This window comes from Arachis ipaensis, chromosome B08, assembly GCF_000816755.2.
Source record: "Arachis ipaensis cultivar K30076 chromosome B08, Araip1.1, whole genome shotgun sequence".
NCBI lineage: Eukaryota > Viridiplantae > Streptophyta > Magnoliopsida > Fabales > Fabaceae > Arachis > Arachis ipaensis.
Genome location: NC_029792.2, coordinates 99,781,001 through 99,789,692, shown reverse-complemented (window position 1 = coordinate 99,789,692; position 8,692 = coordinate 99,781,001). Strand labels below are relative to the sequence as shown.

Sequence of the window (8,692 nt, the reverse complement as noted above, 5' to 3'; positions counted from 1 at the left end):
GGAAATGCTAGGTAGACAAAAAAAATTAGAATTTGTCTTATTTAGTATTAATTAATTATCGCAACAATTAATGAATACTAAATAAGACAAGTTATGACTGTTTTTGGCTGATTTTCTTTGGTTACCAAATATTTTTATAATTTTTTATAAGGTGTCAAATATGTACATAAATAAAAGGTATAGGAATCAACTATAATATTGACCAACTTGAACAACTTTTTTAAAAAAATAGAATTTTAAATTAGGATTAGCACGATTAATTTAGGATTGGCAGAATGTAACCTCCCACTGACTATCATCGCGTAACCGCTTCTTTAAGGTCAAGTGATCTCTCCTCGCGTCGTCGGTTCCTCGATCTCAAGCATTCGTCGTGTTGCCGTTGCATCGTTCGCCCCTCCAATTGCTCTTTGCGCGGCACAGGGCCGAACTGCATCCAATCCTCATCGCCGCGACGCGCAGCTCTCCATGCAATGTCTCCTGTGGTGTATTTAGTCTTTGCACATCGAGCTCCGCTTGCCATGAGTCCCCTTTGTCTGAGATCGCTGCCGATTATGCTGGACAACGTGGCCGTTCTTTGTGGGACGCGCGTTGGGGCGCGGCTAGACTCTGCACATAGAGCTGTCCAGTTGCCATGAGCCTGTTCAACTGATACTGACGCCGAAAGGGCTACCCTGTTCAGTTGATACCTATGAAGCACGGGCACTTTGTTTAGTTGCCGTGTCCGCGTGTTGGACACATTTCGGACACGACACTCACCGACACTCGTCCGACACGCGTGTCTGCTGTGTCCAACCGTGTCTTAATAAAAAGTAAAAAATTCTTCTCCAGATACGCTTGGACACACCTAAATACCATCACGTGTCAGCATGTCCAGTCTTATTCTTAACATATATTGTTAAAATAAATTTAGATATAGTATATATTATTATTTATTAAAATAAAAATATTTTAAATACTTGAAATAAGACATTAAAAATAATTATAAAAAATTAATTTATATTTTAATATCAATAAAATATCAAAATATCATTACGATTTATCTAAAAAATACGTTATATTTTATATGTATGCGTGTCCCCGTGTCTTATAAGATTTTAAAATCCGCGTGTCAACGTGTCCCGTGTCGTGTCGTGTCTCGTGTCCGTGTCAGTGTTCGTGCATCATAGGTTGATACCATCGATTGGATGTATGCCGGCTCCACCTTCGTGCCTCGTGCACAATGAAAGATGATCAAAATCTCCTTTTTCGCCGGTTACAAGGGTTCCATAAATAAAGTAACACCGCTTGTGTGCGTTTTTTTTTTAACTATTTTTCGGATGTTTCTTTTTGAGTAAAAAGATATTTATTTTACAGAATTTCGAGTGATTTTTTTGAGTAAATGAATATTTTTTTTACGAGAGTTACTAGATATTTCTTTCTTAAATTTTCAGGATGTTTTTAAGTTTTGAAATATTTCTTTTCTGGAATCAAATACTAAGAGTACTTTTTTTGAAATTTAAAAATTTGTTAAAAATTTAAAAAATTAGCTCAAATTTACTAGTATCATAGTTAGTCACCTAATAAAGTGGAGAGATATATATATAGTTAATTAGTTACTAATCGTTTAAATAATTAGTAATGAAATTAATCTTTATTTTTGCGCATCTAACGGTTCAAATGCAGGTTAGTTTTTTGTTCAATTATACAGTAGTATTTATCTATCAATTATTGCACACTTGAACGAAATAAGATTTTGTTCTACTTGATTAATTCATTTATCGTTTTATCTTGCTTGCATCCTTCAATGGTAATTCGAAGAGAGTATTACTTTTAAGGGAAATAATGGCAATAATAATCAAAATAAATTGCCTATTTCGTTCATACGTCAATATAATGGAACAGAAACTAAAGGAAAATCAAACGTGCCTTGACATTTGTTTATGACATATAATTATGCATATTATTATTGTTGTTATATTCCACTAAAAAAAACAGTAATTAAATATCTAAAATCCTAAACCCTAAAAAAATATAAAACAACTCAGGTTATCAGATACCTAAGAACTAAGAAGACAATTTTATCTCCGTACACTGACCTCAGGTCACTGGTTTTTGCTATGCCTGCACGGCTGCACTACTACCGAATGAGGGGTCCGTGGTTTTGTCCGTAGAGGAGACTCTCGCTCTCATGAACCTTCCAGGATGATTAAAGTGGAGAATTGTATTAAAACTACCTAGGTTATTACAATTATACATAATACAAATGATGTTTTTATTTTCATTTAATTTGTAAATTTTCATTTTAGGGCTAATCATTTCTCCTTGGCAGAAAACTAAATAAAACAACCATGTTACATACATCCTGAAAATCTGCTATCGCGAAGAAAAGTCACGATAGATTCAATTATACTATATAACATAATGCATCTCCATCACATTGACTGACTTCCCAACTTGGGATGTTAACCTTGTGTACTTTTGATTTTTTTAAATAAATATTTTAAATTTTTATTTATCGAAATATGTAATTTATAGGGTATTTACAATTTTATGTAACATTACTTATCTTATTTATCATGTAAACGAGTTAATAATATATGTATTTTGTTTACAATAAAAATAAGATAAGACCACAATAATTTTCTTTACACCGTAAATGAGATATAGTACAATAAATTTAACTCAGATATAAAATGATCAGCAAGTATTAACTTTGGTCATAAACATATCACTTCTTCTTTTCCACTTTTCTTCTCTATTCTTTCAATAGGTTTAGTAAAAATGTCTAATAATAAATATATTTTTGTGAGTGTATATTCTAACTGTCTCATAACAATGACGATATGGTTGTTTTCGAGTGTGATAGTCCTATCCTATTGTAAACTCTAGGTAATTAGTAAATAATTAATTAATAAATTAATTATTATTCAAAGAAATTAGAAAAATTAAATTTGACAAGTTAGAAGGGTAAAAATAATTAAATTCGAATTTTAACACTAATTTTAAAGATTTTGGCCTAAAAACGGGCTAACAAACTGAACCGATTGGACCGAGTCCAAAATGTGCCCAAGGTCCAACATATATAATGCAAAACAAGCCTTCTTCCCCTTCATTTCCTTAATTTCACGCTGAACTTGAGTTTTAGGGGAAAGAAACCCTAGCCAACTTCACTTCCCAAATTCCAATTGCTTATAACATTCAATCCAGAGTTCTGATTGACGAGTCGTCGGAGGGAATGCATTTGTCTTGGAATAAAGTGGTAAAAAATTTGAGATTTTGTGCCCAGTTCTTTCTTCTTCAGAATTTTGAGTTTTGGGTATGTTTATTGAGAGATTTTGATATTTTTTATCATTTAGGTTCGATCTAGTGACGGGTAATTGATGAGTTTTACCCCAATCATCAATGAGTAAGGTAAGAAAACTTAAAATCCTTGTGGTTTGCCCAATTTTGTGAACTCTAGTATTAATTTTGGTGAATTGTATGAATTAGATTGAGTTTATGTGGAATTCAAGTCAAATTGGTGAAGTAGTGTACTTGAATTGGGGCTTTTGGTGGCTGAAACTTATAGCACTTGATTTGGAACCTTGGAGGCTTGAATTGAGATGTTTGAGCTTGGGGAGAAATCGGTCAAGGTATAGTTTTGGTTTCTCATAGCTAATATGTAATGTCATGTGAAAACTTAGGCTAGTTGACTATAGGATAAGTTGAATTGTATGAATTGATTGTTTGAGTAAAGACTTGATTTAGTATGTGGATAATAGCTGAATTTGGTGGATTGATGAATGTGTTGAAATGATTGTGAATTGATTGAGAAAGTGAGAATGTATGTTGAAATTGTGGATATAATTGATTAATGTTGATGTTGGTGGTAATTATGAGTAGAAATTGTGGATTTGATTGATGAATTAGGTATTATTGTGTTTGTGTAGTGATTGAAAAGCTTGTGATAAAGGTTAAGAGTAATTGGCATGTTGTGGTATGAAAGGAAAGGGTATGAACTTGGTTAGGGACAATAAGGACTGTTTTGGTTGTAAAAATTGTTGGTTTGGAATTAGGATTTTGGAAACACTAGAGTTTTGGAAATGTTTGGTAAAAGTTGATTTTTGACCAACTTCGGTGGGCTATAACTTGACTTTCGAATTCTCAAATTTTGTAAAACTGATTAGAATGAAAATTGGGTCCGTGAAGTTTATACCTTCGAAGAACGGATTAAAAACGATTTCTAACAAAAAAGTTATGTGCGCTGGAAGTTGGGTATGTAAAATTGATTTTCTGGAACTTAGCAACATTTTACAAATTCTGCTAGGCATGCGTACATAGACATGCACGCGACGCGGACCCTAGGCTCTGCTTAGACATCCCGCGTATGCGAAATGAAAAAATTACAGACCCGCGTACGCAGGCAGGACCACACGACGTGAGGATGATTTCCTGCCAAGGGGCTCGCATACATTGGCAAAGGGTCGCATACGCGAGATGGGAAAATTACATTTCTGCGTACACGAAACATGGCATGTCTTAGGTGTGGGGTAGTCACTATTGCTGCTTGTTCATGCTCTAACAGCTTTAAATGATAGAAAGTGATAGCTATTTCAGTATGAACCATCATCTGTAGCATTCTATTACTGATGCTTTCAAGTTGTAATAAACGATCTCCTTACAGCTTAATTGGAATGCCATCCACCACAAATTTCATAGTGAGAAATCCATAATGTGTTGTAACATACCCCAGGAACATTAGCCATTAAACTCTCAACACTAAGTCAACGCCTTGTAATTCCAGCACATATGTATCCACTGTTAACTAAAAACCTTGCATCTCCTCACTTCCGATTAATAGGTAACAAGACATCTTGCAGCGATGTCCGGGTGAGAGGTTTTCTTCACAATAGTAACATAATAGGTGGTTTGGTGGTGGTGTTTCTATTCTGGGGTGTCAAAGGAAAGGTGGGGGTTGGGGTTCTTCTATAATTGTTTTAGGTAGCTTGATGTTTTTGCTCATATAATTTTGCTAGGGACACTACAACCACATAAGTGGGGTTTAGCAATCATCAATTCATACTTTAAATAGTCTTGTAACCCAGGTATGAGTAGGAAAATTAGCCATTCCTCACTTAAATCTATCAACTAATTAGATAATTCCTCAAATTGGTTATGATACTCAGTTACAGTAGAGGTTTGTTTTAATTCTTTCAAAGCTGCCTTAGGATCATAAAATAAATTCTATCTGAAACATAATTGCAATACATTCAGAAATGAGTTCCAATTATATTTAATATTGTTGTTAACACCCCATCTATACCATGTATATGCAGGTCGAGTGGGATGAAAAGAGATCATGCGCACGGGAAAATCATACCATTCAAAGTATCCATGCACCTTAAACACCCATCATCAACTCCATCACCACTAAAAAATGGAAGTTCTCAACTTTAATACATCTCATTAATGGGTTGATGTCAACTGAGAAGAAGGATTTACCATGAGAGAAAAATCTACTAGAGGGTTCAGGTTCAAGTTGCTTCAGCTTAAGGGCCTCCTTCAACAAGTTTCGTATCTCCTATAGTGAATCTTCAATGGCAACCACCCAATTGTATGTAGCTGAAATGCGATTGCTGGTCTCAACCTGGCGACGTTGAAGAACATCGATTTCCTCCTAGGAGCGAGTGAGTTCATTCTGATCTACCATGACTCCTCTCAACGAAATTACCAAATGTTAGTCTTCAAATTAGAAACTGAAATTGAAGAATCGTAATGCAATATAATAGTGAAAAAGATAATGGAGAATATGTGCATTATTGATGACTAGAAAAGAAGAAGATGGTGGTGAATGAAAATCCCCTCCTTCGAGTCAGGGGAGAGAACCCCTTGGTGGTAAATCCAGAATTTACGTAATGCTTAACAAAAACCATTCAGGGGTCTCACGTCCAAATATCTAATAACTAACTTCCCAAGATATTATCATTGAGTGTGGCATAATCTACTTTTCTGCATAGTCCTTCATCCATTTTGGGATTTTTTTGGGCCTAGTACTCTTGCTCCTTACTTTAATTTCTACTGTCTTTCTAATCGGGCTTAGCAACACAACCCTTTAATTTCTTCTCTCCCTTCTGCTGTGTGTGTGTGTGTGGGGTCTCACATTCAAATATCTAATAACTAACTTCCCAAGATATTATCATTGAGTGTGGCATAATCTACTTTTCTACATAGTCCTTCGTCCATTTTGGGATTATTTTGGGCCTAGTACTCTTGCTCCTTACTTCAATTTCCACTGTCTTTCTAATCGGGCTTAGCAACACAACCCTTTAATTTCTTCTCTCCCTTCTGCTATGTGTGTGTGTGGGGGGTCTCACATCCAAATATCTAATAACTAACTTTCCAAGATATTATCATTGAGTGTGGCATAATCTACTTTTCTACATAGTCCTTCGTCCATTTTGGGATTGTTTTGGGCCTAGTACTTTTGCTCCTTACTTCAATTTCTACTGTCTTTCTAATCGGGCTTAGCAACACAACCCTTTAATTTTTTCTCTCCCTTCTGCTCTGTGTGTGTGTGTGTGTGTGTGTGAGAGAGAGAGAGAGAGAGAGAGATTAATGTAAATGGCAAGCTAACTAAACCTATTAGCAAGACCTGCTATTTATGAAAAGCTTAACAAGTTTGTTACAGAAAGGTCCTAACCAACAAAAACTAACTAAACACACTTAAATACTAACTGAATGTTGATTAGACAGATGCTTATTACTAACGACATAGATCAAGTTAATGAAAACTAGGTGTGTGAATCAGGTGATTAATATGATATCTCAAGCTGGCAATCCTTGATTGGTGAAAAGCAAGCATGCCAGGCTTGGAGACACATGAAGCGTATGGAGCAAGAGACAGAACTTCGGTAAACAAGTCAGCAACCTGGTCAATTGTGTGAATCGGGAGAATATGAAGCATTCCACTAAGCATTTTTCTCGAATAATATGGTAATCTATTTCAGTATGCTTGATGCATTCATAAAACTCTGGATTAGTTGCTATGTGTCTTGCAGATTGACTGTCATAATAGAGAGAAATTGGTTGCTTATGTTCAATATGAATATCCTTTAACAAGTAAGAAAGCAAGCAAGCTCTACATGTCACCATGGCTAGAGAACAATATTCTATATCAGATGATGATCTGGAGACAATGGATTATTTTTACTTTTCTAAGAAATAAGCAAGGAGACAAAGAAGAAACAAAAAGCTTGTCATGGAGCGCCTAGTGTCAAGACATTGTGCCCAATCCAACTTTGCAAATCTAGACATCTTGAGTTCAGAATTTGCTACAAAAAATAAGCATGAAGTTAGATTAACTTTGACATATTTCAGAACTTGATATGTAGCTTGAAGATGAATGTCAATAGGTGTGCTTAGAAATTCACTTAGCTTCCAACTACGAAACTAATGTCCAGTCTGGTATTCGTGAGGCACACAAGTCTTCCCACTAATCTTCAGTATCTCAAGACATCAGCAAACTGAGTGCCTGATTCCTTTGAAAGTTTCTGAGTCTGTTCTATCGGCATAGAGCCTGGTTTTGCACCTAACACGCCATACTTCTCCAACAAGTCAACTATGCAAGTGCATATTTGCACTTATATAAGTTGATTCCTGTGTAAGTTCTTGTAACCTCAAACCCAAGGAAGTATTTAAGGTTTCTCAAATCTATTATTTAAAATTTCTCAACAAGAATTGCTTTCATGGAGTGAATTTCAATGAGATTATTGCTGGCTAACACTAAATCATCATGTAAGTAAGAAATACAGTGAAAGAGGAGTCTGACACTACAAGAAAATAAGTTTTTTGCTACTCTTTTAAAGCGTGGCAAAAAGTCAAAAATAGCGTAGCGATAGCTTTTCGCCACGCTTTTGGTGACCTATCGCTACGCTTTATTTTTTGCCACACTTTTAAAGATCACCACGCTTTAGAAGTGTGGCCATATGTGCCAGATATGGCTACGCTTTTAACGCGTGCCGATAGCAAGACATATGGCTACGCTTTTAAAGCGTGACTGTTGATGCCTATCGTACATTATGACCACTCTTTTAAAGCGTGCCAATAAAAGGAGATATGGCTACACTTTTAAAACGTGCCAATAGGGAGATATATGGCTACGCTTTTAAAACATGCCAATAGCAAGATATAAAAGCATAGCTATTGATGGCTACTTTACAATATGGCCACTCTTTTAAAGTGTGGCTATAAGTTAGTTCAGTAGCCTATTTTTTTTTAATAAATAAACCTTACAAAATTCATAGATAATTTTAAAATATAAACAATGACTAGTAATTTTAAATCAACTAATCCTTGCTTCATAAACTTGTCACAAAAAAAAAATGTGTTTGATCACATGACATGCTCTAACAAAATACCAAAAATCAAAGTCATTATAATTCCATTTGCAATTCCTAATACATGAATTACAATTTCAACATGGGTTACATTATCTACTTCATTTACACTTCATTACAAAATATGAAACTTCGTGATTATTGATCATCCATTTTGAGCGAAATTGTTTTTACCACTACCCTGCATAATTTTAAATATTGTTGTGTTAGTGCATCTTATATCGAACTAAAAAATGAGAAGCATATATTACAGATTAACAATGTTAGTAGCTAGCATGACACCAAGTGCAATAGTAGGCACATGCAGCACATAGTCTTATGAATCAAATTAATAATAT

At 34.9% G+C, this 8,692-nt stretch overlaps 1 long non-coding RNA gene across 3 annotated transcripts in view; it reads right to left on the bottom strand.

Annotated features, from left to right (window-relative positions):
- Positions 8,310-8,692, bottom strand: part of LOC110265987 — a 10,878-nt gene continuing 10,495 nt past the window's right edge. For all 3 annotated transcript variants that reach the window (XR_002352738.1, XR_002352740.1, XR_002352739.1), the window contains exon 3: positions 8,310-8,535. This is a non-coding gene — a long non-coding RNA (uncharacterized LOC110265987). The remainder of the gene's footprint in view (positions 8,536-8,692) is intronic.